The 9350-nt window shown below is 40.3% G+C and overlaps 1 long non-coding RNA gene across 2 annotated transcripts in view; it reads right to left on the reverse strand.

Annotated features, from left to right (window-relative positions):
• Positions 1-10: 10 nt before the first annotated feature.
• The window catches only part of LOC115069816, a 14396-nt gene continuing 5056 nt past the window's right edge, over positions 11-9350 (reverse strand). For both annotated transcript variants that reach the window (XR_003849047.1, XR_003849046.1), the window contains 3 exons: positions 8561-8844; positions 6070-6211; positions 11-2454 (listed from right to left, as the gene is read on the reverse strand). This is a non-coding gene — a long non-coding RNA (uncharacterized LOC115069816). The remainder of the gene's footprint in view (positions 2455-6069; positions 6212-8560; positions 8845-9350) is intronic.

The following is a 9350-nucleotide window of genomic DNA, read 5'->3' on the forward strand; positions in this document are numbered from 1 at the left end:
GAATTCGTTTGAAATACACAGCTTTAAATGATTTTTTTTATTGTGGGATTTTGGGGAACAGTTAAGAAATAAAAGGGAATCATTGTGTTTAAACATAAGGTAGTTTGTGAATGTATTTTTTAAAATCTAGATTCATTGAAACAAAAAAAATCATAAGAAAACATATTAATGCAGTCTTGTTTACAGTATGTACAGTGACATGACATAGAACATAACCCTCTTCTGGTGCCAACAAAAATAAAACAGATGTTAAACATCAAGCCATGCCTTTTATATTTTTGTACAAATACTTTACACTGAATATAAGGCAAAACCAAATTTAAAAGGGGCCCCCACAAATCTGTGCTCCTTAAAATACATTCATAGAATTCCTCAAAGCTATTGTCTTCAAAATAGATATTCCATCATTATGACCGGCCTCAACTCTGACATAGTGAGGCCTACATCAATGCAGCATATAACAGAATGATGTCCTTAGGTCTCGTTCACACAGTTCTAAACTTTTTAGTTTGTTTTCCTTTTTTTCTCCCTGAGATGTAGTGTCTTCATCTATTTTTTTTTAAGACATTAGTTTTTAATCTTCCTGTAAGGAGATCTTTGTCCCTAGAAATTAGCTCATTTTCTGTTTAAGTAGACCTGTCCATCCTTGCTGCACTTAAACTGCTAACTACGCGGCAACCCTGCTAAGCATGCCCACACCACACCTTTGGTCTGAGGTCTGGAAGGTGACCTTGAACCTGGGTGCCGGTCAAGTATATTGTGGCTTGGATTCTTGCATCCAGTGGGTTATAGAGATGGATAAACTGTATAGTCCATCACACACCATATAAACAACTTGTGTTAATCTCCACAAAAAATCTGGTGCCTCTTCTTGGACAAAGTTCAGTATTTTTCTTGGAACCTTTTAAAATAGTTAAGAAGACCTAGAATTTTATGGGTTTTGTTTTGATTTGGGGTTTTTTATTCGACAGGGTAAATTAAGGTATGAAAAGTCTCACAAGGGCACTTGGACAGGGGTTCCGTTCTTCTAATAGTTTGGAATTGCTTTCTGAGATGCACTCCTAACAGAACTTGCATCATTTTTTAAAAGGTATCTTAACTCCTGGTTGTCACTACCTACTACTAACAGCTTTCTGTCTGCTCTTGTGATGTATTGATAATTGTGTCTCTGGTCCCTCCTGTGCAGTAGGTTAGAAAGACACATGACATTCAGGCTGGAGCCAGTTTGTTTTTGTCCATTGACAAACAAGGAAGGGCCGAAGTCTGACCTCACAGTCCACCAAGTTTTCCTTTAAATGCTATTGTGTGTACCAGTTTCTGTCACTGTATTCCTGAAACATGCAAGAGCTCTTTGTGTGCTGTCTTTGAAAGTCTGCTTGAACAGGAATCACTCATGTGCATGCTGATTGCTTTACAGTATAGATGTGCTACGTTATTTTTAAGGAAGAAGACATGGGCATAAGGATCAAACTTTAAGCTTAACTTGCTCGAGGGAACCACTAGAATATCTCCATGTTGAAAAATGACTCTGACCCTCCCTGTAATCTCCAAGCACTCAGGCCGGAATCTCTGCTATACTTTCTGTAAATTATTAGTGACCTTTTAGTTCATTACTCAAAAACTCTAAATCTCAGCAAATCAAACAACACACACAAACCAGCCAGTGATCTAAGAACTCGCTTCCCTTGAGACTACATAAGTATAAAATTTAAACCCCACAGTCTGAAATTCATTTTATTTATCTGTGGTATTTCTCATAAATGCTATTGTATTTTAGCTTGCCGTTATAGTGACATCAGGGATCCTAAAACAAGCTGTCCTTTCATGAGCCTCACATAGAGTGATATAAAATGATTTCTTTTCCAGAGCCCCAGCAAAGAAACAACCCCCTTGAGAATTTGTAAGTTCCAAAGTGATAATATGCACACTTTGCCAAATATTTTCTAGTTTTGTTTTTACTTCCATACCGTGTCATTGTTCTGGAAATTTTTCCACAGACAATTGTGATATCCAACAATTTGCATAACATTAAACAGTCTGAGGTCATAACTCTGTGCTTTCAACTTTATTCTGCATAAATGCCAGTCCAGGAAGGGCCAGACTACGTCAAAATGAAGATCTCTCCCAAAAGTTTTCAAAAAAAAGCTCCCTGGATAATATTTGAACTATTTTAAGTCAGATTGAAATCTTGGACCCTGTGTCCAGTCACCCTAAACATTTGGATGAAATCTTGAAAATAAAAATGTCCAGTTTGGGGGATGTCTGTGCTTTGCATTCACTCACTCCTTGCATGAGAGGGTTTGGTTCCGATGATTTTATTTTTTATCAGCAGCAAGTGCTTTGCAGAGTTGAGGATAAATAAATGCTGATGGGAAGACAGCGTTCATTCCCAGCCGCTTATTATTGATACTAGCAAACATCCATGCTTGAGTTGCTCCTTTCCGTAGCTTTTTCCTGGAGTGTTAAAAAAAAAAAAAGAGGAGTACATGTTGTGGTTTGTTTAAGGGACTTCAAGCATTTCCCTAAATCATAATTTCCCATCTTGGGTGACTGCAAGGTGGGGCGGTGGAGGAGGGCAAAGAAGATGACAGCCTGGGTGAATTTTAAAACTGCATGTTTTTTAAAAAAAGGTATTTTTTTACATTTCAGCTGTCTTACAATGTTAACAAAACTGTAGAGAGATGGTAAATGTATAATATTAGAAGGGAAAGGTATCAATTTTGCTTTGCCTATGATTGTTTACATTTTTTAACCTCTAATTTTCAACTGTTTTAAGGACAAAACTTTGTTCCAAGGACAAAACTTAATATGTTTTATTTTTAAAGAACACAATTACTGTAAGGCATATTTTTCCCATCTGAAACTTTTATTTTTGAGTATTCTTCTTCCTGCATCCATACAGCTCTTCAAAAAGGACTTTCTATAGATGTTCATGGTATAGTTAGGAAGGTTTTAATAAGTCCTAAGGCAAGATTTACTTATACCCATACCCTGAGATCTGTTACGTTATGTTATCAGAGTTGAAATATATCTGACAAAGTGTCAACAATAGCAGGTCTCATGCCAGTTCCTCATTACCCTTTCCAGACAATGATCCCTCCTTGCTCTTCCCCATTTGTTGTGCTTTAAAGCTCTTACATCATCCTAGAAAATCCCTGAATTTCCCTTCACTTGCTCCTCCACTGCTCGTGACTCACTGCTGTTTCTCACAATACCTTTTTTAGTGGTTGGTGATCCCAGTATTCATTTAGATAGTCCTACAAATATGCCAGTTCTGATCTCATCCAGTGAAACTTACCACCAATGACTATACAAGATCCGTAAGTGATGGTGGGCAGTTCTTCCCACTTGCTCAAGGTGTATCTTACCCATCTCTCCAAATAAAGGCCGCTGCCTCAGCCATATTCCCCTCCCTTTTACAGAACCAACGTTTACCACTCTGTTGGAGGATTTCAGTCATCCATGATGCTGTGTCCTGTCTCGCACCACTCCCTGACCTCCACTAACCCCTCTCACTTGTATTGATCTGCTTCACTTCCAAGAAAAACGGCCAGAAGGAATTGTGTGTACTCACTATCAAAATTTCTTTCTTGGCCTTTTGAGCCAGTCCATACCAGTCTTTCTTCCCCTCCAGGGTAGCTCTTGCTAAGGGTATCAACGACCACCTCGCTGTCCAGGGCAGTGGCCAGCTCTCTGACTTCATGCTGCTAATCAGTCATCTTTGATATAATCAGCAACCAGTTCTTGAAACATTTCCTCAGCCCTTGGACTTCCTTCTCGTGTCCTCTCACCTCTCAGGGTTCCTGGCACATCCTAGTGCTAGATAACCATTCTCTAGGTGATCTCTTCAGCCTTGGGGGCCATCTGTGCCACAACAAAGCCCACATCTTTGTCACAGGACACACCCCAACCTCCCTCCTGAATGCCAGGGCTACATGTCTTAGTGCCTATTCAGCATCATTTGGCTGTGTAGCATGTCCAAAACCCAAACTAATTTGTGTCTACCAACCAATGTACTCATTATGGTTCTCCCAATATTGGAAAAAAATGTCACCTCCACTCTTCCACACCGGAAAGTCACATTGTTACCTCTAATAATAACCTTTCCTATACCACATCCAATCCATTATTTATCTTTTTCTTTAACTTCTGACTACATCCATAATCTGATCTCTACCTGAGCCACTCTTTATGTTAAACGATGCTTTGCAGCCTTTCCGCGAAGTCCCCCTTTGTCTCCATGGCTCACTAAGAATGTTTTTTGTTTTGGACTTTTTTATTTTCGGCTTTTTGAGACAGGGTTTCCCTGTAGCCCCAGCTGGCCTGGAATTCACTATGTACACCAGGCTGGCCTCGAGCTCACAGAGACCCCCCCTGCCTCTGCCTCCCGAGTAGCCATTAAGCTGTTGAAATAATCTACACAGTCCTACCTTTTGCCCCTCCCCAACCACCATAACCCCTTCTCTGACCACATCTGCCCTTTCTCAGCTCACTTGGCACCTGCCACACAGGCCTCCTTGCTCCATCCTGAATACCCTTTTAAAGCATGTCCCTTCCTGTCACCCAGGCCAGAAACCTCTTCCTCCACTTGTCTGCATGGCTTGCTCCCTCTCTCCCTTTAGGTCCCGTACCCTTGTGATTTATATAAAGTCACCACCACCACCCAGACGTTTTCTGCTTTACTGCCATTCATAACTCTTTACCATCTATGTTGCTCATGGGTCTGCCTCTGAAGTGCTTTTAAGAGTACCTGGCAAGCAGTAGTCACTCAGTAAGTATTTGTTGGATGAATAAATGGATGGAAATAAACAAGAACTATTTTGGAAATAAAATGGCATAGAAATATGTGGTGGTTTTAATTTGAATACCAAAACAAAAGTTGTCTTCAAAGGCCATATAAATATATAACATGGCTTGCTTTCATGTAAAATAGAAAAAAACCCTGTAGATTTTCCCTCCTGAAAGACTATTTATGGGTAGGCAACACCTGGCTTTGACCCTGGCTATATTTTCTTGCTTCATGAACCATCTTCACAAACCAAGTTGCAGGATTAGAAGACAGGCTGTTGTATAGAGCCTCAAGAAAAGCAGAATTTCAGAACTCTTAGACTTATACAGGTAACGATCCCTTTAAGTTATTGTCATTGCAAAAAAAAATGCAGAGTTTTCAGATGTAGAGGGGGGAATCTTAATTTTGTTTCATGAAACATATTTAAAAATCACAACAGTAAAAGTATCCTCCTGCCAAATGTAGATTTAAAAAAAAAAAAAAAAGCCTAATAGCATCTGGGTCTTAACAATCTCCCAAGTGGCAATAGTTCTGAGGCCTCCCTGGGCAGCCTTTGACACCTGTATATTTTCAACTACACTGAATATTGTTGCATGAAGTTTCTTGTAGGATATTGACACATGCCTTCTGATGAATTTATTGTTCCACTGAGTCTTATAAAGGACACACCTTGTAGCTCAATTTGTTCAATCATGTATTTTCTGCTCCCTTAATAAAGAAGTATTTTAAAAAATAAAGACAGTAGATAGTGAATAATGTAGCCTGAAGCAGTCTAACAGTGAAAGAATGTTTTGTTCCTATGTTACTTTGTGTCTTCTCACAAATATGTTGAGATGAAGGATAGATAATGTATAATCTCAATAGTCAGGGTCAAGGTCTACATCTTTTCCAGGACCCAAGTTGTATTGGGGTCCCACAGTGCTTAGTTGCAGATACCTGAAGTCCTTTACAAAACAGTGGTTCCAGGTACAGATGGGGAATGTGAAACGGCTTCAGAGCATCCAAAGTGTGACAGTAATTGGGAACAAATCAGAAGCCATAGGCTTCAGTCGTTAAAATCTAATCAATGTTTTAAAAATAAGTTCTCAATGTGATTGATGTTTTTAAAAAAATCTTAGATTGTTAGCTTCCTGTAAAAAATTGCATCACACCAGCTTGGCTGTGTTTTCATTTTTCACAAAATAGCTCTGACCATGTTTTGTGGCAGTGTCAACTTGATACAGGGTTGACTCCCTTCAAAAAATAATTACCTTGGTTTCTAAAGTTCAAAGTTAACTTACCAAGTGAAGTCATAAGGACAGGATCAGTAGAATTGTGGTCTGACCAAATTTTTCAGCCTTTCACCCAAGACTGCATGATTTCAGGTCATTCTTTCCTTTTGGCCAGTTTAACAAAAGAGGGTCTCAGCACTAGAAGGCGTCACTGGAACAGAGAGAAACAGAATGGTCACTCAGAGCTGAAACCCTATGCACTAGCCCAGGCCAAAGTCACCTCTGGTGGAGGGAAAATGACCAAACAGAACAGCACAATGCATTATGTTGTCTACAGTACACTTAAAGACGTTTGGAGATGGTGATCTATCACATTGGAATTCAGACATATTTGAAGCCTGGTGCTGATAAAAGATGACTGGCCATTATTCAGTGTTCTAGCTTGGCAACATTAAATGTTGACAGCCTTTTTTTCCCAGTCTTTACAAGATTTTGCGTTGGATTGGGGGAGGATTCCGTTTTGATTTAGAAATTTCACTGACTCATGAAATTCAAAGGAACTTGGGAGCACTACTCTAGAGTAATTGTGAAGGGCCAGATGACTTCAGTACAGAAATACACTGTCCTTCTCAAAAGCTGGGGGGACAGATATAAAGAGGAGAAAAGCAACAGCATCCTCCCTCACTGGAACAAAGCAGGTACCACCAGCATCCATCACTTAGGCACATGTTGCTGGCCTCATCAAGGTAAGCGGTTATAACCTCAAGTGACATTCCAGAAACCTCTATAGGCACCAGTATCATCCAAGAATGGCCATGACACCACAAAACTCAGAAGCCATCAGTTCACCATATCCCAACTGCCGTGTCACACGAAGGCTGGTTCCCAACCTTCTCAAGTATAAAGAGTTCTTATCATCTATGTCTTAGAAATTGAAACACAAAAGTTCATGAACACTTTCAAGTGAAACTTCATTTTATAACCATGTTCATTTGGAAAGTAATCCTTCCATGTGGGTAACATCTACAGACAATGCCTCAGGGACATACTGAACAACTGAGTCCCTTCCTGTAGCTCCTACTGAGGATTTTAGGAACCCTCATTTGTGTCTTGGTTGTGTTTTATGACAAGGTTTTAATGTAGGTAATATGTTAATGGTCATTGGTTCAGTTCAGTCTAATAAAACTGCCTTAATCACTTTCATATATAAGAAGGCTCAAAAAAGATCTCAATTTTTTTTTGCCTGTTCATATTGCAATTGTATTTTTAAAAGTATTTAAGGTAGCTGTGCTCTGACAGCTCATGAGCTGCTAGAGCACAACCAGTAGGTTCTATGCACGTGATGGGAAGCAAAATAGCGGGTTATCATCAGCTGCCTGTGCTGCAGCCCCACTGGATGCTGAGGCAGAAGCAGCTGAGGGAGGTTATCCCTGCCCGAGCCCTAATGCCCAAGCCGTAGTCTCTTAGGAAGCAGAGATAAAGAAAACAAGGGACAGGAAACAAGCTCAGTGACAGAAAACAGAGTCCATTATCTGACAGAGGACTACACAAACATGTGGCCAAAAGACAATGGTGGTGGTGTGACTTCACCTGGGGAGACTTGAGCAAATGTCTGTTCTCCACACATAGGCACTAACAACAGACCATGTCTAGCTTAGTGCACAAGTGAGTTTATTGAGGTGTGTTCTGTGACACTATTTCTGGAGAGACGGGAACAAATGTGTATGGACCCCAGACAGGAAACCAACAGCAAAGTAAGGGCACCACCAAAGTGCAAGTTGGCAAACCAGTGAGTTTTGCTTGGTTTGCTTACAGGAGCACAAATGACTCAGAGACAGCTATAACTCAGAAGCCCACTCCTGCATGGGTGACAGCTCACAAAAATCAGGAAATCTGGAGTGCACTGCACAACTTGCAGGCAGAACGACAGGTCAGAGAGTGTCTCTAGGCAGGTCAGGTGTTCTGAGCCTCCTCCAGGCAACTTCCCTGGTCTCTGCCTCTTCGTTTGGCTGGTCTCTGCTTCCGGGCAGCTCAGCTGGTCTGAGCCTCTTGTAGGCAGCTTGCCTGGTCTGAGTGTGTCTCTCATCAATCCTCAAGGCTCATATATGCTGGGGGTAGGGTGGGGCTTAGTGACCTCGTCATTTTCAAGGACTTTTTGGAGTTACTGAGTTGTTCACCTCCCTTAATGAGCCTTCAAGATGGAAGGTTTTATCTCAGAGGAAATTACTACATAGCCATGTTGACTTAAAGGTACTTGCATCATCAATAAAACGCATTCCAACAGCACAGAAGCAGCATCCCTAGAGCTCCACGAATAATTTACAGTTTGGCAGCTTGGAGAGTTTTCCCTCCCTTGTAATTATTACAGCTTATATAATGTTAGAGGTGTCCTTGTTAATCTTGTAAGTTTGGGGAGCTTCCTGAGACTTGTAAGTTTTGTTACTTTGTAAGTTTCTGTATTAGTCAGAGCTCTCTAGAAGAACAGAACTGACAGATAAATAGATATATTAAATATATATCTATAAATAGATCTATTAAAAGAATTTATTAATCAGCTTACTTTGGAACTGTAACAACAGTGGAATCACACTCGAGAGACTGAGGACCTGGTAGTTGTTCTTCCTTGAGGCTGGGAGGGACCTCAGAGTTGGAGTAGTCCCACAGTGACTGTCTCACATTTGAGTGGCAGAGACTCCGATAATTGCTCAGTCCATAGGCCTGGGTGCCTCAGTAGTCCCAAAGTGGTGCTGAAAACCTGGAGAGCTCCTGAAGCCCACTGGTCCCCAGTCAACAAATAGAAGCCTGGAAACCCTGACTCCCATTGTCAGCAGGCATCAGCAGTGACTGCAACAGGATAAATCCATTCTGTGATGAGATGTCTGGTCAAAAACAGGCAAAAGGTGATAACCTTCCTTCTGCCATGCCCCTTTTTATCTGCGCTGCTACCAGAACACGCTGCCTTCATTTGGGGTGACTTTTTCCATATCAGTTAAGGCAATTGGGACAATTCTTCAAGAGCAGCTTCCTACTCCGGTGATTCTAATTTATGGCGTTACCATTAAAACCAACCATTAAAATTCACCCTTTGACACATAAGCACTTCACTTAAAAAAAAAAAAAGCTTCCATCCCTTGCCCCTGTCAAGTCTCGTGTTTATTTCATAATATAAAATACTATAGTTACATTATTTAATAAAAATGTAAATATTTAAATTAATGTAATAATTAAATTATTTATATTAAGTGACCCCAAATCCTTAAAAAATCCATATGCTTTAAAACTCTCAAGTCTCTTAACTATAAGCTCTTATAAATATAAAAAACAAATTCCATCCTTCCACCACATTACAG

This window comes from Nannospalax galili, unplaced genomic scaffold (genome assembly GCF_000622305.1).
Source record: "Nannospalax galili isolate Female #2095 unplaced genomic scaffold, S.galili_v1.0 scaffold33, whole genome shotgun sequence".
In the NCBI taxonomy this organism is placed as follows: domain Eukaryota; kingdom Metazoa; phylum Chordata; class Mammalia; order Rodentia; family Spalacidae; genus Nannospalax; species Nannospalax galili.